Source organism: Oryctolagus cuniculus, chromosome 3, assembly GCF_051225735.1.
Source record: "Oryctolagus cuniculus isolate XC-2025 breed Fujian yellow rabbit chromosome 3, ASM5122573v1, whole genome shotgun sequence".
In the NCBI taxonomy this organism is placed as follows: domain Eukaryota; kingdom Metazoa; phylum Chordata; class Mammalia; order Lagomorpha; family Leporidae; genus Oryctolagus; species Oryctolagus cuniculus.
The window spans coordinates 61153865-61177395 of record NC_142869.1 but is presented as its reverse complement, the minus strand read 5'-3'; the positions used below and the strand labels follow the sequence as shown (position 1 = coordinate 61177395).

General features: G+C 45.6%; 1 protein-coding gene across 8 annotated transcripts in view; it reads right to left on the bottom strand.

The window, feature by feature from the left end:
• ZNF385B (zinc finger protein 385B) overlaps positions 1 to 23028 on the bottom strand; it is a 485063-nt gene extending 462035 nt beyond the window's left edge. For 3 of the 8 annotated variants that reach the window (XR_016230734.1, XR_016230735.1, XM_089328032.1), the window contains exon 1: positions 22658 to 23028. The gene's annotated coding sequence lies outside the window, so the exon portion shown is untranslated. Of the gene's footprint in view, positions 1 to 21807; positions 22027 to 22427; positions 22629 to 22657 lie in introns of those variants that run through there. The other 5 variants (XM_051849389.3, XM_002712320.6, XM_070070514.2 and 2 more) reach the window with 5 other exon arrangements.
• Positions 23029 to 23531: the final 503 nt, after the last annotated feature.

Here is a 23531-nt window from a genome sequence, read left to right as displayed (position 1 = left end):
ATGGCAGCTAACCAAATGGCAGGAAAGGTGGCGGAGGCGGCCACTGGGAGAGGAGCAGAGCCCCTCACAGGAAACAGGTGGCCTGCAGTGCCCCGCCAGGGAGCAATTCAAGGAGCAAACATGCTGCTCTCAATCTCCCTCCCTGGTACATCTTCTCCCATTAGCCAAACCCAGCTTAAGACGGAGGGCACTAGCGCCATGGCTCACTTGGCTAATCCTCCACCTGCAGCACCGGCACCCCAGGTTTTAGTTCTGGTTGGGGCGTTGGATTCTATCCCGGTTGCTCCTCTTCCAGTCCAGCTCTCTGCTGTGGCCTGGAAAGGCAGTGGAGGATGGCTTGGGTCCTTGGGCCCTGCACCCGCATGGGAGACCAGGAGGAAGCACTTGGCTCCTGGCTTCGGATCGGCTCAGCACCATTTTGCGGGGGGGGGGGGGGGGGGGGGGGGGGGCACCCAACAGAAAGGAAGACCTTTCTGTCTCTCTAACTCTGCCTGTCAAAAAAAAAAAAAAAAAAGACAAAGGGCAGGGGAGTCCATACAGGTCAGTCCTCCAGAGCCCAGAACACAGTGGACAAGGGTGAGAGTGGACCTGGAAGAGCAACTGGAAGATAAGCAAAGAGGCAGAAACAGAGCACACACTGCTGTTTCAGGATCAGGCTAAGGAACAGCAATGCTTATGCAGCACACAGGGCCAACGCATTCACCCAGGGTGTGAGGTTCCCTAGCACAGCCTGCCTTGTCCCCTGCAGTCCCTAAAAGGCACGTACATAAGTACATAAGCACTGGCAGCACACTGCAACAACAGCTGAGTGAGAGCCTCTCATTCCTGCTACACCAAGCTACATCCACGTTCAGGAAGCTTTGGACAAGGGCATCTGAAGACCATGTGGAGGAGTGCTCCTTGCCCATGTGCAAAACCGAACCAAAGAAGTTCTCTGAGCAGAGCAATGTCATGATTACGTCTTTGTTTAGAATGATTTCTTTGTTGGCACTGTGGGGTGGAGATTAGAGGAGGAAGCGAATGAAAGCTAGAAGACCATTTAGAAGGACACTGTGACAATGGAGAGAGGAATTCAGCAGTCATTTTGTCAGTGATACTTTTCAAAATCCCTGATGCCTAACACTTTGTGATACAGAAGCAATGGTACAAAACCTGTTCCTTCAATTCTGAAGCTTCTATAGTCTACCCTTGATTTCTCTTGCTTCCTTACCTCCCGTAACCAATCTTTCATCAGGTGCTATTGAGTCCAACTTTTAATATCTCTAGAACCTGTCCTTTTCTCTTTGGAAATGCTTTGCAGAAGGCCAAATCTGTCACACAGACTAGCACTTCTCAAATTATGTCCAAGCTGTTCTTGGAGAGAAAGATTTCCTGGTCAGAGACTTTTGGGAAGCTCTGAGATAAGCAAATTCAAATAGTTTGCTTTCCTGTCCTTTTAAGGATACAGATAGGACTTGTGAATTCCTAGACAGGGGGACCACATGCAGCACTCCCCTCTTTCATAGAAAACATACCAACATCTCCAGGGACAGTGGTCCACCTCAGAACACAGACTGCAAACGTTGACTGATGGATACCGATAAAGCCTCTCCCAACACTCCTGTGAAACTCCATTCAATCTGCTGACTGTCCTGTACTTATTTCCCACAGCAAAAGTATTACATAGTGTAAGGCAGAGGAAAAGGTGATCAGTTCTTACAGTTTGAATTTCAAAAGTCAGAAACCTTAATCCATGGGCAACATATTTGGAAGAGTAAGATGAGTGAGAGCAAAACTTCCTAAACTCAGACTACGTATAAGAGGGATACAGGGAAGCAGAAATTACTTGCAGAGTTTTGACATGAGGGTGTCTGAAACAAGGGCTCTAGGTCCAACCTATCACCTGCCCTGCACTGAGCCCTGGAGGAGGGAACATAACGAAATGGTTTAGTGGCCTCTAAGAACAGAAGGAACCTGTGCCTTCCTGGCAAGAGATCCCTGGGAAGAAAGCAAGACTTTTCAAATAAAATTGCTGAAATATGATTTCATGTCTATGATGGGGTTTCTCAAGCTTGGCACTGACACTCTAGTCTGAATAAATGTTTGTGCCAGAGCTGTCATATACATGGCAGCACACTGAGCAGCAGCCTTGGGCTCTACCCATCAGGTACCTGGAATGCAGTCCCCGCCCTCAGCTGTGACAATCAAAAATGCTTCTTAGACATTACCAAATGTTCCCTGAAGGTAAAAGCCCTATTGAGTACCCCTAGTCCAGTTCGGCAGAATTCTAGACAGCCTCAGAGTTTCCTTCCACCATATGTAGGTTGGGAGTAGCTGAATGAATGAATCATCCTGGAACATCCAGAGTGATCTACAGGAACAATGTCCTAGAACCAGATGGGACTTTAAACAAGCTCGGTGGCAGCGGATGCCAGAGAGGACTATCATGCCCAAGGACAAAACAGTCTATGCCCTACAAACGCCTTAACCTGGCAGCTGTATTAACTGAGATCCCAGATACTGGTGCACACTGGAAGCCAGGCTACCTAGGCTAAAATCTAAATCATTCAGCATTCCAGGCCTCAGTTTCTACCTCTCTGTAAGATGGAGATAGTAACAGTACATACTGTACATAGTGTTACTATGGTGATTAAATGAATTAAATTTTGTAAAATACCCTCTCTTTACATAATTAAGTTTTGAATAAATGGTGTCTTTTCCTTTGTATATAAACACTCCCTGGGATTAGATTCAAGTCATGGAAGGAGAGTATGACCCTGAATTATAATTAAATTTATATAATCAGATCAAATGAAATTCACAGTAAAAGTGAGATAAACAGAAAAATAATTTTTACATAACCAGTCCTTGGGGTCAGAAACTTCTCCTCACTACACTGGTCTCTGCATCCGATCTAACATTTTCAATCTCTACCCCTCAGTGTATCTTCATCCCAGAATTTTGGTCATCTCTCCAAATCTTAAATTGGATCAGATGCTGGGTTCCCTCATCTCCACAGCCATGGTTCTGGCGGAGGGGCCTCAAGAATCCCAGGTCCAAGGAGAAGGTAAGCGAGTCCCTGCTGTACTTCTGCTTCTCCACTACTCTCTATTTTGTATGTTGAGCTTCTATATAGGATTTTATTTGGAAAAAAAAAAGTTATGTTCCTAAAAAGAATTTGAACATCACTGGCCAACAGAGATTCCACCAGATGGCAGTCAAGGCCATCTGCAGCCTTTGTCAAGCCCATCCAGAGACCCTAGGATCCAGGTGAAGTCCCCTAGGGCAGATGCGCTGTTCACTTCTCAGTTTGCACATGCAATAGCAGCTGCCTGGGGTATCCTTCTCTATCTCCTGCGGCTGGGGAGTCACTGAATGGATCTGTTGCTGGGACATGTGCTCAGATTTGCATTTTTAAAAGAAAACTGGTAGACAGAAAGCCTCTCTAGACTTCGGTGTTGAGGGGCTGGCTTCATGGCTCTGAGATTCTTTGCAAATGTGGAGGATGCACGGCCCGGCAGATGCATCAGCCTCCCCAGCCACCCCCCAAACACACACACACACACACACGGAAACAGCCAAGTCCTGCCACAGCACAGGGGCACTCTCAGGAAACACACCACTGGATCCCCCAACCTTGGGAACACAGCCTCTCTCTTTCCTGTCCTTTCTTCCCTATCTTCCTGCCTAGCTTTCCAAAGGGCCCTGATGCTCCTCCCTCACACGATAGAATTCCTTCAAGGGCCTCTAGCACACAACGCCAGGCACTCTTCCACACAGGACTTCCGCTTTGCTCTCTGCAAGGAGGGCACACACACATCAGAGTAAGATGGCGGTGAACCACCCTGTGTGCCTAAGTGAATCACAGCTTCTTTCTTCACACTTCCCTTCAATAAATTCAGATCAGTTATCATGGTCATAAAAATCTAGTATTTTCAAAAAGCCCAACCGAGGCACACATCTCTGCTGCTGCGAGTTAATTATCCATATTGTGTATTAGCCAGTTCCATATACGCTACGTGAGGATGTAGGAGAAAGCAATACCTTGCCCAGTAACTGCCTCTTCCTTTTCCAAACCTTCAACACTGGTCATTCAGTGAGAGAAAATGCTGCTATTTTCTCGGGGTTGCCATTCATTGTCTGTCTTTGTGCATTTGTCTGTGCCCTTTCAGGTCAATGCCACAACCCATCAGATCACCTCTTCCTTTGTCCCATTTGGCAGCCGGTCTTAAGACTGCTGCTGGCTTTCCATCTGTCCAACTCAATCTGCCTTCAACACAGAGGCAGGGCTGGAGAGTGGACCAAGTGAAGAACTGAGGAGACAGGCTGGCTTCACCCTGGATGCGGTGTACTGTGAAAGGGGAAGGAGCCCTAAAACTCCTAAAATTCCCTAGCAGGAACTTGATTCCTGGCTTGGTGTGAGCCCTCATCCCTGTCAGGTAACATTCCCCACAGGGTAAAAAGATCTGGCAGGGTACAAGAATTCCAGGTACAAGAATTCCTCTTCTCCTCCGGCAAGAGGGGAGTGAGGTAGCCGGCACTGAGAGCAATTCTGGGCGATGACACCTTACCCAAATCTGCCTCGCAGATGAAACGGAACACACCCGCAGAGCCCCCTTGAAAATGAACACCAGTTCAAGCTGCCTCTTCGGTTTGCTAGTTGTGTAACCGCGGGTGAGGAATTTAATCCTTCTTGACCTATTTCATCACCTGTAGAAAGAAGAGCTGGGACTAGACAGTTCCCAGATTTCTTTTCTGCTCGTCCGTCACGGCTTTCATGATGAGGGTGGGTTCCAGAGTCAGTGGGGCCTGGGTTCAAGGCCAAGTTCTGTCAGGCACCATTATCTCATGAATTCAAAAGAAAGCCCTTCAATGTACTAAGTATAAGCTTCATTATTTGTAAAACGGGGACAATGTGACAGCGCTTAACTTGTTATCAAATGATGCAAACATTTAAGACACCCCACACACAGTCAGACATTGTTATTTCTATATCAAGGTTTGAAATTAAAGACAAGAAAGAATGAAATCAAGATGAAAACATCATAACTGCTTCACCAAAATAATGATCTGAATATGAAGGTTAAACCATTCGGCTCATCAGCAGTGAATCAGTAGGACTCTCCAGGCAGGTAAAAATGTATCCAGAAAAGAAAATACTAACCACTTATCTCAAACTCTACATTCGCAGAACTTAAATAAAAACTTAACAAAAAAGAGACCTCCAAATGCAAAAACGTTTGAGTAAAATCGTAACTCACAGGGATAACATCCATACACTTGAAGAACCATATTCAAGACTTATGTATTGGGCTGGCACTGTGGCTCAGTAGGTTAATCCTCTGCCGGCAGCGCCGGCATTGCATATGGGCACCAGTTCTAGTCCCAGCTGCTCCTTTTCCCACCCAGCTCTTTGCTGTGGCCTGGGAAAGCTGTGGAAGATGGCCCAAGTCTGGGGGCCCCTGCACCTGAGTGGGAGACCCGGAAGAAGCTCCTGGCTCCTGGCTTCAGATCAGTGTAGCTCCAGCCGTTGCAGCCATTTGGGGAGTGAGCCAACTGAAAGAAGACCTTTCTCTCTGTCTCTCCCTCTCACTGTCTGTAACTCTACCTCTCAAATAAATAAAATCTTTATAAAAAAAAAAAGACTATGTATTTTATTGTCTTTCTTTCTGACCTTGTCTTGGAGACATTTACTATAATCTTATTCCTAGGCTACTGCTTCCTCTTAAGTCAGCAGCATAATGCCCAGTACCCAAACACCACACAGGAATGATGATCTCAAATCCAGCTGATTATTTCATCCCAGAAGAGCTTCAGTCCCCCAAAAGGTGGAAGTGTTTTAAGATGTTGAGAATAATAAACTCAGATGTTCATTATAAAATATTTTTCTCTGTATAGACAATGGGCTCTAACAACAAGTTACTGACATATATTCAGATCTTCTCAACCCTGTAAATAGGCAATATTGACCCAGCTCAATTAATTTGCAAGTTCTGTGATTTGATTGGTTACAATATAATAAACTGAAGAAGGATGGGGGAATATAAGACAGGCAAGGGAGAAAAAAATTTTAAACAGTGATATTAACATATAATAGAATGCCAGCCTCAAGAGATGGAAAGTCTCAACAGTAGAGGGGCTGTGGCTAGGGAAGGCAATTTGACTGAGGGAACTCAGCCAGAACAAAAATGTCATTATGCCTATAAGTCTGAGAGCAAGTGCCACTAAAATTAATGGGGACAGGGATCAAAGACAGAGTCATCATCCAAAAGCATGTCACATTTGCCTCTCACATAACAGAACCATATGGATCACATGCATCCTATTTTTATTGCTTTTTTTATTTGAGAGACACACACAGAGAGAGCTCCCACCCACTTGTTCACTTCCCAAATGCCCACAATGGCCAGGGCTGCAGTCAGAAGCCAGGAAAACAAACCAGGTCTTCCGTGTGAGTGGTAGGATCCCAATTACTTGAGCCAACATCACTGTCTCCCAGGGTCTGCATTGGCAAGCAACTGGAATCAGGAGCTGGAGCAAGGACTTGAACCCAGGCACTCCAATGTAAGATGCAGATACCTTAATCAGTAGGTTAAATGCCCTCTCCCTGTTTTATATATATATATATATATATATTTTTTTTTTTTTTTGACAGGCAGAGTAGACAGTGAGAGAGAGACAGAGAGAAAGGTCTTCCTTTGCCGTTGGTTCACCCTCCAATGGCCGCCGCGGCCGGCGTGCTGCGGCCAGCGCATCGCACTGATCCGAAGCCAGGAGCCAGGTGCTTCTCCTGGTCTCCGATGTGGGTGCAGAGCCCAAGCACTTGGGCCATCCTCCACTGCACTCCCGGGCTACAGCAGAGCTGGCCTGGAAGAGGGGCAACCGGGACAGAATCCGGCGCCCCGACCGGGACTAGAACCCGGTGTGCTGGCGCCGTAGGTGGAGGATTAGCCTATTGAGCCGCGGCGCCGGCCTCCCTGTTATATTTTCAAAACCACATTTATAAATATTTGCAGTTCTTATTCCATTTTCTGGACTTGGATGTACAAGGTAACATGTCCACAAATGACCCTCTCAGATGGTCACATTGGGTAACTGGGAAAAGTTTCACTATTACTGGTATCCTACAGACCTCCCAAGGAATATTACAAAGAAATAATCTTTTATCCCATATTTACAACTGGAAATCAACTGCCCTAGAACTCATGACATGTTTAAGTGGGTCCAGGATATCCTAAAATAAAACAAGTCACTATTGTTTGGCCCATCCAATTATCTTGACATTATCAAGACTGTCATTACAGGGCTGACAGGACTTTTTCAAAGCCAACTTGTTCTTCTGCGTGACGATGAAAGGTAAAGGGAAGACCTAATACTCTCTTAGAGCACATTCTCTCCACTGGCATACTTCCTACGGTAGTGGCTGATCACAGGACTTTGGACGACCATGGAAAATCATCTCCTTAGAGCTGCAGACTTGCTAACCACCCAAATAGTAAGACCAACTTATGTCTCAAATTTGGTAATATTCAGTTACTTTTATGTTCACATTTCAAATCCATGCTCTTGAAAAACATCTACGATAGTTACTTTCAGAATTTGGAACCAACAGCCAAGAGAATGTGGCCTAAGAGCCTTAGCATCTGAAGTCATTTCAGAGGTAGAGGTATATTTAAATTGTCTTAATCACTAAAATGTCTAATCAGTTATGATGTCCATTTGCCCTGTTGAGTGTATACTTTTGAAAGTTAATTTACTGACACAAAGAGGTGATATGTGAAGGGTGTTTTTGCCCAGGAAGTTAGTTATAAAGCCTTTGAATGAGACAGGCATCTCATATCCTTCTTACCTCTTCATGTGGTTCTAACTAACCTCTCTAATCCTCTTTCTACTTACCTCATGTTCAAAGCCCCAGACGATGTCCTGGCGCACTTCAAGAAGCATTTCCCTCTGTAGACAAGCCCATCAGTAAACGCAAAGAACTGACCTTGCACCCAAACCAGGACAGAGAGAAGCCTCTGGTGGAGGCCAGGGCTCCAACAGGTTACTGAATTTCTAGAACTTTAATGTGTCAACAAAATACCCGGAGGTATACAGAGGAGATTCTGGGGCCAGCACTGTGGCACAGTGGGTTAAAGCCCTGGTCTGCAGTGCCAGCATCCCACACGGACGCTGGTTCGAGTCCCGGCTGCTCCACTTCTGATCCAGCTCTCTGCTATGGCCTGGGAAAGCAGAAGATGGCTTAAGTGCTTGGGCCCCTGCACCCATGTGGGAGACCTGGAGGAAGCTCCTGGCTCCTGACTTCAGATCGGCACAGCTGACTGTTGCGGCCAATTGGGGAGTGAACCAGCAGATGAAGACCTACCTACCTACCTATCTCTCTTTCCCTCTCTCTCTCTCTCTGCCTCTCCTTCTCTCTGTGTGTATTTATGACTTTCAAATAAATAAATAAATCTTTAAAAAAAGAAGAGGAGATTCTGATACATAGGTCTGTGGTGGGTCCAAGATTCTGCATTTCTAATCCCCTTCGCAGTGATGTAGATGCTGCAGGCACATGGACCCACTTTGAGCAGCTCAGTGTCCACACTGCTCAGGGAGACACCTGTCCTGCTCTGCCACCGCTGGGCTCTGCCTCTTTAGGCACAGTGTGTCTCTGAGTAGTGCTTCCGCTTTCCCTACCACAACAACCAGGCAAGAAGTGAAGGCTCTTACCAAATTCAGGGAGTGCGGGGATAAGTGAAGGAATAAATGCAGATGAAAGCATTCCAAAAAAGTTTAAAAAGCTTCTCAAGTACCTGTCTTTAAAATCACTGAAGGGCACAAAGATAGATCTTCCTCTAAAACCAGAAGATAGGATGTTGCTGTCAGTTTTATGTCCCACTGGGCATGTCATTCCTAAACTCTTCATTGAATTGAATCATAGCAAGGAAGACAGGCCAATTTTCTATGTCCACATATTTCATGGCTTATAGAATTCTGCCTTAAAACTTACCTACAGCTATCTGCTCATTTTAGATACGACAAAAGTGAGGGCCAGCGAAGATAAATTCCTTGCCCATTATCACAATAATAATTAAGGGCAGAGACAGGACTGCAAACCAAGGACATTAACTTGAAGGCAATTGTCCTAAACCTTCCTTTTTTCCAAGTTTCTTGCAAGACACTTGCAGCCACTTTGCGTTTTGTGGCTGTAGATGGTCTGAGTAGCATTAGATCAAAGCAATGTTGACCAGAGGAGACGGAGAGAAGCCCTAGGAGCACAGAGCAGCATTTCTGACGGAATGATGAGGCACGTGTCTTCAGGTGCAATCATCTCACCTCTGTCCTCTCTGAGGAGACTCAAGAAAGAATCACTGCAACACTCATGGGGCCCCCAGCTAAACTCCAGAGATGCCGTCATCTGTTTTAATCTAAGATAATCTTGTAAAAGTACGCTGCAACCAATAGGCCGTGCTATAACTAGAGTACGTGTTTGCCATATGATCACAAACAGCTTGGAGACAGGGTCCATGATGTCACCCAGCTCCAGAAAGAAGCCTGCAAGCAGCAGAGCATGCCAAGAAACGAGGTCTGGACCACGGAGGCAGTGATGTACACAGAAGGAGCCGGCCTGGACGCAGACTGATTAGCTGTGAAAAAGTGGTGCTGGGTACCAAGCAAGGAATGAATTATGGAGTTGTGTGGAGAGAAATGGGCTCAGGGCAGATTTATTATGCTCCATTTCCACTCTGCTGGCAGCCCGTGCAGTCTCAGAGGTACAGATTTACTCAGGACTGAAATTTTACATCCAGGAATGCTATCTCAAATAATCTAATTTGGTGAGATGAGAAAATCGTATCTCATAAAACTATCATCTTTTTCCAAAAGCCCACATAAAAGTTTACAGGCTGTTGAGGTGTCTGACCCCAGCATGAGCTTCCAGGATAGGTGATACAATGGATTTAAAGACGAAAATATTTTAATGAGAAATGCCTCTGCTCTGTGTGTGTAGTGTGTTCTTTACAACCTGAACTTCATAAATTTTTATAAGGTGTCTATTTGTTATTAGGCTCAGGAGCTGCTGTGTCACTAGTCTTCAGTCAAAGCTATTTCAAATAAAGGAATCTTGATCCAGGTGTGATACATTATATGATATTAAGATATACAACCCTGCACCCACTTCCAGCATCTCCTCAGTAACATTCATGTCTTCTCGCAAATGTTAAAATAAGCACATTCCCCATAGCTGTGAAATGCATTGCTCTTTTGGCCATCGTACATGTAGAAGCAGACTGCTCAGCAAGAAGGGAATTTGACTGTCCTCCACTAACCCTACATGGAGGAGAAATGATGTTCAAGAGCACAACAAATTCCATGCCAAGGAAATGTCTTCAGGACTTGCATGTGGGTGTCTTTTTGGGGATGAAAAAAGAAGAGGCAAGAGAGAGGGGACACTACAGCCAAACAATAGCAGCTATCATATTCCAAGTGCTCCTTATGTTTCTGGCACAGAATAAACACTTCGTATGTGTACATTGTCTCATCAAGTCCTTGCAGTCCTATGAAATATACAATATTATGTCCATTTTGCAGGAGAGGAATCTTCAGCTTCGAGATGGTTATGATTTACCCACAGCCATACAGCAAGAACTTTGTGGGTGTGTCAGATCACAGAGCGCATAGCCTTATCCCAAGGTCACCTCCCGTGCTGATTTCTAAGACTTCTTCTCTTGTCAGCATCATACTGGCTTCTTGGTTACCTGCAAGAATACTATGTTGGAGTAAAGGACTTCAGGAAAACCTTGAAGGGGAAGAGGTTATGAATTATAGAGTGTAAGAGCAAATGAGCTCCTGAAAATACTCTTGATAAAATTAGTGAGCCAGTGACTAGGCTGAGGTCACACAGCTGCTAAGAGTAGGAGCAAGATTTCCTCCTCACCCTCCACTACTGCTGCAGGCCACACATCGGGGCAGGAGTGAAAGGGCTGTGTAACAGGTGGCTTTCCCTTCTCAAAATACTGGGAAATTTTTGGCCTCATGTTCTTCACTATCTTTCTCTCTTCCCCTGTACCAGAATGGATGAAACTGACAATTACAATGTGATCAGGATAGGGCAGGCAGGGTCAAGAAGAGAAACAATATTGTGATATTTTTCTTTGCAATTCCTTACCTTGAGGATAAAAGTCATCCCAGGAATTTCTTTTGAGAGAGGGGTGTGATGGGAGGAGTAATCAAATATTTAGTTAACAAACAACAGTATCTACTATCACAGCCAGATGCTGTGCAGTCATTAAATTGGTAAAGGAGTTAAAATGCATGCTCTCAAAGAGCTTACAGTCTAGTAAGAAAAATCAATAAAACAGATCATTCCAATCTAAGATTGCAAGCATCCTAAGAGAAACGAAAAAGTGACATGGGAACAGAAAAAGATTATTCAGGAGTTCAACTCAGATACGGGGTGCGCAGCACCTCTGGTGAGAAGTCACCAAAGATGACCTCAGAGTTTGCCTGTTGTGTAAAGGGCAGGAAACAAGTGGAGAACTCTGCATAACAGACACATCAGGACTTGGGTCTTTCAGCTGCGAAATGAGTTACCGTTATAGCACATGATAGGTAGTAAATGAGAACATGCTAAAAATGATCACATAATTGTTCTTTCATTGTTAAGGTGACCAGGAACACCTCTTTCCCTACTATTTTTCTTATATATTCCCCTCCCCTGCCTATAGTGACTCCTTAAATTATTTTATTAATAATGCCAAGAATGAGACAGATTAGTAGTAATCACCCTGTCGAGGATCATCTCATTGCAGAATTCTTTCTTTACTGTATCTACCAGCTGATCCTCTCATCCACTGTACACTTGCAACTACAGCAAGTGTCAGACTTTACAAATGACATAACGTTATTGGACAGCGTGAGTAATGAGGAAAGTCTTTCTCACATGGAATTGAAATCTGCCCCCTTATAATCCCATGCACTCAATCTGGTCACGTCTACTGGAACTTCAGAACATGAATCTGCTTCCTTGTCCAAGTGGCTTCCTTTTTCACTGCTTGGAGGCAACCACCATGTCTGTTTGAATCTTTCTTATCTGGTACCAGATGGCGAGGCATACGGTTTGTCCTTTAGATAGAGGGGGTTAAGAAGTGGCAACCATGAATAGTGAGGACAAGTCACAAAAAACATGCTTTGTGTCTTTCATCATTCTGGAGTGTTTATCATGACTTCAACCAATGATGAAATCATGATCCTAGTGCTCACCTTCTCACGGTCATAACAAGGCTTGAGACAGATGAAGCTGCAGTTTCATCTGAGAGGTCCTTGGAAAGGTCTGACCTTCCCAATTAAGCTCAGGTTCTACAGACTATTAAAAATCCACCCTGTGGAGGGCTCCTCAATCCATCACCATAATTAGCCCTATGGGGCAGTTCAGTTGTTGTCTTTTAAATTTTTCATGAATATTGGAAAACAAGTTTGCTATATGACCAAAAAGTTGAGATCTGTCAGGTCTGACCATGGCTACCTCCCAAATGCATAATTCCCTCTCACATTTAATTTAGTTGGTTACATCATTTTCCAAGTAGCCATACCTTATTGCCAATCACCCACCTTCACCTACTCCTGCATACCACTGAGCCTTCCTTACCTTATTGTTGAAGAGAGAAGCTGACATCTATGAGGGCTGAATTATACTGCTCACAGGGTCAATCATGACATGACTCTACACTGAGATGTTAAACTGCCAAGCTTTATGCCATTTTCCCCTCATCACTGTTAGTTTTTATGCACAGTCAAGTGTTACTTAACAAGAAAGAACACTATTGCTAGATTTTAAAATAATAAAAGATCAAAGTTAGAGTTGTGCATGGCATAATGATTAACATGGTATTTCTGCTCATTAGTTTAGATATCAACATAACAATTTAAATAGATCCAGTTAAATGCATGTATTGAGGGGCCCACATTACAGTGCTGCAGGTTAAGCTGCTGCCTGCAACACTCGCATTCCATATGAGCTCTGGTTCAAGTCCTAGCTGCTCCACTTCCAATCCAGCTCTCTGCTAATGTGCCTGAGAAAGCAACAAAGGATGGCCGAAGTGTCTGCACCCCTGCCACTGACGTGGGAGACCCGGATGCAGGCTACTGGATTCAGCCTTGCCCAGCCCCGGCTGTTGCAGCCAACTGGGGAGTGAACCAGCAGATGGAAGATCTCTCTACCGGTCTCCTTCTCTCTCCTCTCTTCTCTCTCTCTCTCTCTCTCTCTCTCTCTCTGTGTGTGTGTGTGTGTAACTCTTCCTTTCAAGTAAGTAAATAAATCTTTTTAAAAAGTAGATGTATTGCAGTACATACCCTGAGGAGCTCTTACACATATATGGTAAACAAGTTTTCTTGCTATAACTCTTGATAATTCAGAAACATTATTTCAAGAATCAAATATCTTTAAAGATCATATTAGCCATGCCATCCAAGTGTATATTGTACTGGTCCTTCTCCAATGCGAGCTAAGAGAAAGACAACAGACCTGAGAACCTATGAAATTCCTCACAAATATAAACTTCGCATAGAAAAGTTGTACACAGCAAAGCAAGAAAGAGCTTAAAGGGGTCTGTGCTGGGACAGCAGCAGCAGTTTCAACTGGTGCCATTACACTTGTACATGGGGTATAGTCATCTCGGTTTCTACTTGGCCACGGTGGAGAAGGGAAGACATAAAGATGCCACAGAGAAAGGAGCCTATTGTTGCCTAACATACAGCTACAGGGGCAGCACAAATGGCTGCTCCAATGTGCACAGAAAGGAGAAGCCTGGAGACGTGAGAGGAGAGAGACACTGCTGACATGCAGCTGCCACGGAGGTCTTGGTACCTGAATGGTCACTGTGGTCTTGGTTACCAGAACCACAACCGTGCACATGCAGTGCTATCTGGGGAGCTGAAGAAACTACTGACTCCAGGACCTGACCAACCCCTCCTTTTACACTTCTGTAGGGTTGGGCTCACTGGACTCCATATAGCACAAACAAGTTCACATCACTGCAGAAAAATCTGATGGACTCCAACCTGTGAGCAAAAGCCAGTGCACTGTCAATAAGAGGGCACAGCCTGGTTCTTCAGAACCAACACATGATGTGTTCCATTAAGGTGACTCTGGGGCAACTGAAGGAAGTTAGTGTAGCACAGGAACAGTAGCTTGGCACAGTTTTCTGGACTTTTATTAAGAACCACAATTAACTATGATAGCCCCAGTTGAGAACTAATGGAACAGCTAATATCCAGGTATGGCCTATCAGTCATCTGAGATACTTGTAGTTTACTGGGTCCCTCCTCAAACCTAGTGAGTCCTTGCCTTTAAGCAGTTACTCCAGGGACCTGAACCTTCAGCATCCCAGATTCTTCCACATTCTGAAGCCCAGGAATCACCGTACAAGAGGTGTTATTAGCACCAGTCTGGTGAACACAACCACCAGACAGAGAGAAAGGTCTATGAAATAGAAAAACAAGATTAAGATCTTACCTGCCACATTCTGAGTGCTAAAGATTTTATTTCTATGGAAGTGAGATTGAGCATTAAGAACCCTACATGCAGTAATAAGGTACATATGGACATAAATTCTTTGGCCAGCCTCTTACATTTCACCAATTATGTCTTTATCTTGTCAATTATTTTGCTTCCTAAACTCCAACATATTTTGCTTCCTAAAGTCCAAGTTAGCTGTTAAACTAAATAAATTGCATGTGAACCCAAAGGGATCCTTCAGATGACTATGCAACTACAATTCAGGTGCCTGAGAAGAGACTGTCCTTAAGTGAACCCACCCTAATTATACAAACCCTGGTTACCTAAGCTGGCTCCGAATCCCGGATGCCTCGCTAACATTCCCTGCGTTCTCATGTGGACCAAGCTTAGGAAGCACACTCATGCAGAAGCTGTGTGTTACGCTACGTGATCTTTCCAAAAGTCCTAGAACCCACCTAACCTATTTTGTTAGTAAAAATCTACCTATACTTCACATTACAAAATTTCAAGAGTCCTTTTAGTGCTTAAATTCCAAGCCTCTATTCAACCTTTCATTTCATTATTCTTTTAAAGTAAACAAAGGAAGGTAGATGAGATTACAGGAAATATATAATTCAAAAATACCAAGTAAGTTTCAAACAGAAGCCCAAAAACCAGTTTCAAAAGTTCTCTTGGCAAAGAAATCAGTGTATCTCTGAGGTATTTCATGTTAATAATTAATCCAAATAATGCACTAGGATGGCTACCTCTACATAAGTGCCAACAACTTTAGTATGTGATGTGTATTATTTCATTTTGTCAACAATAATCTCATACAAGAGTCTCTCATTTTCTTTTCAACTTGGGAAGCTAAGTCACAGAAGGGCTGGGTTATTTGGTCAAAGTCACATAGCTAACAAGTTAAAGAGCTAGAATTTGCACCACAATGTCTGAGTCTGGAACTGGAACTCAACCTCTAGGCTACACTATTTCTTGTCTTCAAAAGGACAAAAAATGCAGAGAATGAGATGAGTTCCATCATCAGCATCTCCAGGTTTGTGAGAATAGGCGCAAGGATATTACACACAAACACAGTATTAAAACGCCTGTGTTTGTATATAATTTACGTGCAAACAGTGACACTTTATGCTCTGTATTCTTATTTTAAGCATTAGAATTTTCATCACATATAAGGTAAGACCTCTCCTGAGCCTGTGAGGCAATTTTCCCACCTCCCAAGTAACAAATCTGAAGACCTCACTGGTGCACACAATTTGTTTGTGAGGTTTTAATTTCAGTGTTAACACCAGCAGACATTTTTCTACACTTACATGTAATTTTTAATATCCCTCGACTCAAATTTTAATATTCTAAATTCTCTGGGTCTAATTTTTATAACATTTCAATGAGGATTTTGCACATGCTACTTTTAACTCCCAAGATACAATGATGACTTAACAACTGTCTTGTACTAAATGGTGGCCACTGCCATATCCCTATCTATTATTTCATAGAAATAGCAACCTACTAAGTCTGAGAGAAATTAGAATCTGAACCCAGGTTTGAAACTTGTATAATCTGACCAAAATCCAGACTTCCAGAATATAAAAACCTTAACACTTTAACACCAAAAATCAGAGCTCCCTGCAGAATTTTACACAATCTTGACACTCATTTACAGAAGCAAAGATTTAGCAGAATTACCTTATTATCTCTCACAATGGGCCTTTTTTAGTGTAGCTCAAAGGGACTGTTTAACATTTCATCATATCTTCTTCATTGTGTTATTTAAAGTACATATCACAGTAGGGAAAATGAACACTCGACTCTCGGTGAAGATTTAGCTGAAAGACACTTTTCTTGATCGAAAAGTAAATAATGCAGAAAAGAAACTTTTTATGCTGAGAGAAGAAGGTGGGCAACGGTCCTCAGCACCAGTTGTTCCACACACAAAGGATCTCAGTACCACCATCTGTGATATTCCTGAGTGGGTGCCTTGGCGAGGCCCCCTAAAATAACAGAGCACCCCCTTTTATCTTCAAATGCACACCAGAAAAAGAATGGGATATATGCCCCATGTTAATATCGGTTATGCCCACTTATCTAATCTTTGTTTCGCTGATATAATAACATAACAGCATAATGACTATTCCAGAATCTCAGCCAGAAAGAGAAGAAAAAGTTGAATAGCTTTAGCTCACACAGGACAGGATACCTCTGTGTGTGCTTTTTTATTTCTAAATTCCATTTCCCATTATAAACTCAGAAATGTAAATGCCTGGCACATTCATATTTATTACCAAAATAAAGTGCTCGCTTAGGCTCATGAATTTCAATCCTTTTTATTTGTTGATGATAGAACTGTCTTTATTAAAGGGCTAAGTCATTTTTCATAAAGTAGGCACGAAAGCCTGGTCATCTTTTTGTATCAGTTTATATGTATTTTAATCCATCTCTGCTATTTATGAGATCATGGAGTTGATGTGGCACCAATGGATCAGAAACAAAAGGGCGAGTGATTTTATTGGTCAATATACTGCCTCCTATGTTTTTTCACTAACTTCTGAAAAACATGCTCATGAATTTTTCTTCAGAATGATTGTCCTGTACCAAATCTCTTAAAGTTCAATGGGGGGGGGGGGGTGAAGAGCATGTTAACTTGATTAAGGCAAGATGATGACCTTTAGCTGACTGAGGAGACTTATTTTAAGAGTGTGATTATCTTGATAAACACCTACTACCATTTCTTGAACAACCACAGTGTGCACAGTAGACCACGCTCCTCCACAGATACCATCTCATGGATCATTCTCACAACTCAATCAACCCATTTCACGGATCAAGAAGTTGAGGTCCCAAAAAGTTCCATCACCATGTTCTTACAGCTGGCGAGTGGAAAAGCCTGATTGTGCTCAGACAATACCACATTCTTCACCACCCCACCATCCTGCTCTTATAGGCCATATGTTACAGTTCTCCACCAAGGCTGGAAATTAGACTCACTTAGGAATGTTTTTTGTAAATATTAGTAAATGAAACCATTCCCTAGAGCTGGGCTGGCAGCATTGTAATTTTTTTAAAGCTCCTGAAGTGATTGAAGAGAGAATCCATGGGTGAGGATAACCAGATTAGAGGATACCTAGGAATACCTGTTTTGAGATATGAACATTTCTTTTTTTTTTTTTTTTTTTTTTTTTTGACAGGCAGAGTGGATAGTGAGAAAGAGAGAGAGAGAGAAAGGTCTTCCTTTTGCTGTTGGTTCACCCTCCAATGGCCGCAGCGCTGATCCGATGGCAGGAGCCAGTTGCTTCTCCTGGTTTCCCATGGGGTGCAGGGCCATCCTCCACTGCCTTCCCGGGCCACAGCAGAGAGCTGGCCTGGAAGAGGGGCAACCGGGAAAGAATCCGGTGCCCCAACCAGGACTAGAACCCGGTGTGCTGGCGCCTCTAGGTAGAGGATTAGCCTATTGAGCCGCAGCGCCGGCCGAGATATGAACATTTCTACAAGTAGTCCTAGAGCAACAATGCAAGTTCAAGCTGTTTATCCAGAGCACCAACCTGAAACAGGAACAGCAGACAGGGACGCGCTCCAACCCCAGCAGCATCACAGGATCCATTTCCTACCCCCACCTGCTCCTTCTGCCCCGTGTGAACGCACACATGGTGTCTTAGTGCTAAAGTAGACCCAGGAAGTTGTATAACTCACACCCTCTTGTCTACAACTGATGGGGGAGCCCAGAAAAGAAACAGCTTGGCTTGGCCCAACATCTCCTGCTAGCGGGGAAGGTAGAATGAGGGCATGAATCCCCCATGCCCTATTTCAGCACTCCTTTCTCTGAAAATTTTTTGGAAGCAGTGGGAAAACAGGTGGGGCAGGGAGTCAGCCAAGGCACCTGAAGAGTTTCAAGAGCCAGAGAAAGCAAAGACAAGAAAAAAAATCAAAAAAAAAAACAGAGAGAGGAGAAAGCTACAATCTGCAAATAATGGAAAAATGAAAATGGATATAGAACAATGCAACCCAACTGGCCACAGAAAAATACAATAGGGAGAAGGAGCAACTGCATAACCTAACCGTAAAATAAGAGGAAAATCCAAGGGAATGACCAAACCTTCTATTTGGCTTTGGGAATCACATCGAGGTCTAAAGTACTTTCAAAATAGAAAATAATATTGAGGCAAATACTAACTATAGCAAAATCACCAGGGAAGAAGGTCAGGGCTGCCAGAAACCCCCAAACCTGACAGGTATCATTCACTGCCTTGCCACTCAAACTGGGGCTCACGGATAAACAACTGCAACATCCCCCCAGAGCTTGCTGGAAATGCTGCCTCACCTGATTAATAAGATCTCCTAACGAGTTACCTGCATATGAAAAATTCAAAAGCACCGGTTCTATCGTAGGAACCAAACTGAGGTGTTAAAACAATAGTTATGATACAAACTGGGACTAGAGAACGAAGCATTACATGATTTGCCAGTGCTCTGTGACATGCCAGGCTTTGAGCTGGGTATTTCAGGATGTGGCAGTCACAGGTTAGGCAGGACTGGGACAATGCCCTTAGGGGAGAATGCAGACAGCACACATATATGAGGAAGACTTGGACTTGTGCTTCAAGAGGATATATCAAATCTAACAGGGTTCCTGTGCAAGAGGATATATCAAATGTAACAGGGTTTCCCTGCAGCAAAAGCTGGAGTTCCAAGGGAGGATCAGGAAGCACTCTGCAAGTGCGCTGACTCCCACAGGTGGAAACTGTTGTAGAAAAGTGGGAAGGCTTGTTCCCAGCAGGAGACAGCATGAGCAAAGAGGCAGTACGTAGGACTGGCTGTGTATCTGAGGAGCACTGCCTTCAGCCTACAGCAGAGACTATTTCTCAAGACTCTGGGACAGTGACTCAGGACTGCTAAGAGAGGGGGGAAGAGGCCTGTGGCATAGTTGGGGCTCCATTGCAACCTCCGAAGATATTTGAAGGATTCGACACTGGAAGGTAAAATTTGAAATCTATCAGTGAGCCAACACATAGAGCATTTGAAAATGACCACCCAGAGCTGCACCTGCCATTTAGCAGGCATTCAAGTACTAAATGAGTAAATTAACAAATGAGTGAATCAATCTGTGAGTTGAAAATTCACAATGTGGAGCTCCTCTGGGACTGGACTGCAGGAGAGGCTTATCTGTCATTTGGTAGGGCACTGGGCGAAAGTTTATTAGCCACTGCCTCAGCTTGGCTCGGCACCAGGAAGCTGATTCTTCAAAACCAAGCAGGAAATGGACTGGAAACCAGAGAGAGAGGGGAGAAGGGAATCTGGTCAGAAAGCCATCCTGGTAGACTGCAGACAATGCAAGACTCTGAACACACAGTCTCCACAGCAGGAGAACTGACAAAGGGGGCATGATACAGCATCGTGATGGTAGAGTTTGGGGGTGTAGCTGTGACTGCTTCGTGGACTGCAGAGATACTGGAAAGGTCCTGGATGACTACACGTGTGAACACTGACACAGCTTCATCTCTGCTCGCTTAATAAAGATGTTGACTGGAAGCTAGACTTGGAAGCTAGATGTTAAATACCAGGCATCTGAGAGCCACACAAAGACATCCCTTAGGTGGATCAAAGGGTCAGTATGAAAACTAGGAGAGAGAGCAGAGCTAGGATGTCATTCTAGGAAGACATAATGTAGCACTAATAAAAGGACACCATGGAACAGAAAGTAACAAACCAAAGAACAAGAAGGAGATAATCTATAAAGCAGAGAAGATCAAGAAAAATCCCCTAGAATTTCAAAAAATAATTAAAATAAGAAAGGAAAAGTAAAGGGTCCATGTTGAGACACCTGGGGATCCATGAAGGCAATGAGCCAGGTGGCAAAGAGAGGTAATGGACTGGTCGGGGGAGGGTATGACAAGAAACCAGAAGCAAGTAAAAAGCAGTGGGAAAGTGGGACACACACACTCACTGTTCTTCAGATCTTTGAAGACACAGGATCTTATCACGGCAGTACAAAGCCAATTTCACTTTTTATTTCTGTGAACAAAGTTTTTTTTTCCCCCCACAAATAAAGCAGCCACTCCTGTGAGGACTGAATTAATTGCTAGCATTTTAAAATATAAATTGTTGCGGTGGAAAATCAAGCAGTGACATTTGCAGTTACTGCAGGCAGAAAAAAGCCTAAGGGAGGGGACGTGGCTATCCAAGGACTTGACAGCCTTGTCTTTTCAGGGTACCCAGCTTCACACAGCGCCACTCTGCGTAGACCTTCACCTTTCAGAGCTGTTTGCTTTGAAGGATTCTTTTTTTCCCAGAGCCAGGTCACTTGCCAGAGAGAAAGAATGCCAAGAGTACCTGGTAGACTTTGATAGAGCCTCATATAACAGCTACACTTTGTAAAGTTATCGGCCAACTGCTGACAGGCCTCACTAATTGGCCACATTTGGGTGACAAGTACCCATGAATGTACTTTCCGCACCGGTGCAGACAGATACACTAAATTCACTGTTTTCCCTTTGCTCTGTGAATCCGTGCATTGTCAAAATGCTGTAAAATACTGACATTATTTTTAATACAGAGGATACTTAGTGATTACTCAACTGATGTAAAGATGCATTTACTTACACAATGTGAAATAATGTAGTGCAAATCAAGTACATAAAGAATTATACTGTAAAACATCACCAACATGAGTCCAGAGGGGACAGTCATTTTTCCTTTGTTAGATGTCATCTTGCCCAAAACATTTCACTACAAATGTATCCAAGAGAGGTCAAGGAGATCTGCAAGAACAGCTGTTTGCTTTGTGGTTTTGATCCCAAGCTTCCTCAAATCACTTGGGAAATGGATAAGGAGCGTTAATTCTTAATCCACAGACATTTGATTTATGGAAACATAGAATCCAAACAACCAACCAACCCTTTAGCCAAATAAAGGTTTTTTTCACCATAAAAACCTTAAGAACCCACAACACTTGCAATGCTGTATTATACATTTAAAGGCATTTATCACAGGGAAGGTGCAGCACACACGTAACACACAGATGGCATCCAAGTAAGATGAAAGGACCTGGAAAACGAGGAAGTCAGACCCCCAAACGCTTAAGGGAGCTCTTTCAAGCCAAAATCTGTAACTTTATCTAAGACTGTAGCGTACTGGCTTCATGGAAAGCCTTCTTTTTAATTTGAGAAATGCATTTCCCACAGATTCGGGAACTGTGGGTTAGCTGCTTGAGGCTGGAGCCATTAACGCAGGCTTTGTTCCTCGCATTTGAGCATCTCCAGCCACGTCCTGACAAAGTTTGCATTCGCCTTGGTGTGAGACTTCTGGGCAAAGCAAAAACCAACGGCAACTGCAACCCTCACCTCCGCGTGAAAATGAAGAGAGGTTCCCGACCTAGCAACTTTCTGAAAGCATTCCAAAACTGCGTTTGTTTTGCACTCACGGAGGTGGGGGGAGCCTTGGCAATTTATTTTCCTTGAAGGACCCGCAACACTCCCCATCCAAGTGCACCAAACATTGCGCCCTCCGGGGCCGGCCGCAGCTCTCCGGGAGGCATCTTCCTGCCGGCTCGTCCTGCTCCCCACCGGCCCCCGCACGGAGCTGTGGCGTAGCAGATGGTCCTCCCTCTCCCCTCCTCCTCGTCTCTTCCGCAGTCCCACAGTGTCCTCCCACCCTGCGCTGACACCTTCACCAGCGCTCGGTAGCCGAGGCCGCCCCCTCGGAGCTCCGGGTAAATGCAAACTTTGGGGACCTTCTCTTTGCCTCACAGCCCCCATCTCACCTCCGCTCAGAGACAGAACTCGCCCGGGAACCCCAGCTCCCACTGCTGTCCTCCTCAGTCCCCTAACTACACCTATCACTGTAATGAACCCCAAACTTCCCAGACCGGGTGGCAGAGGCTCTGCGGTCAACCACAGCAGGGCACTCTCCTGCCCTCTTTCTCCTCCATCCTCCCCTTCGGTCCTCGAGAACCGGAGCCTACCCGAGACTCCTCTGGCTTCGGAGACCCACTCTTTTAACTCCAAGGATTCGCAGGAGCCTCGCCTCTGCAGCCCGGGGCACGGCGCCCGGACGCCGTCCTCTACAAGTGGGACCGCCGGACAAAGTGCAAACTCTATCGGGAAAGGGGGCGCGCAGGCACTCCCGCCGGCGGCGCGCCCAGGTGCTCGCCCGCTCCGCGGACACTGGGCTGGGTGGGCGCCCGGAGCTTACCTCTGCGCGCGGGCCGCGGGCGCTCGGGGCAGCGACTCCTCCAGCTGGCAAGCTGTTGCTCGCGCTCCGGCGGTGGCAGCGGTCCCGCCAGGGCTGCGCTGGGGCTTCCCGCAGACGCTCGCCCGCGCTCTGCGGCAGCCCGGGCGGTGGCAGCAGCGCTGGCGCTGGCGACCGCTCGGCCCGGCGCGGCTCTGGAACCGTCCAACTCTTGCCCGCCCCGGGGCCGAGGCCCTCGCCCAGGTGAGGGGCGTGTGCCCGCAGCCTGCTGGGCGCGCCCCGCCTGCACCGGTAGCGGGCGGGCCCCCCGGCCTGGCCGCGGCGCCAACGCCACGCCCGCGCGCGGCAGCGGGCGACGGTTCCCCGTGCGCAGCGTGGCGAGCGCACCCGGCGAGGCGAATGAGGCGGGTCTGCTCGGGGGCTCGTCGGTACTGCAGAGCCTCCCGCAGCCTCGCCGCCTTAAATCCCGCCTTTCCAGGCGTGCGCGCACCGCCGGCGAGAGCAGGCTCTGTCCCACCGAGCGGGCGCCGCGCGGTCCTCAGCCGCGGGGCTCGCAACCCCTCCAGAAATTCGGGGCGATGGCAGGGGTCCCGAGAGCGGGTGCCGAGCCGCGCGGTGAAGGCGGGTGTCCCCGGTGCGGGTCAAGCCGGAGGGACACTCTCTCCTCAGAGCTCGTGAGCCCAACTCCTGGCGTTCCCGCGAGCCGCCCTGGGCTCGCAGACCACGCCGAGCAGCCCGGGCGCTGGTGGCCGAGCCGGCAAGGCCCGCGGCGCACACGGCAGCACAGCCTGGCTGGGGACCTCAGAGGCTCGAGGGAGAGGGGCTCGTGTTTCTTCGGATTTCCTTGGGTGGTGTTTTAAGTTTTCAAAACTACAAC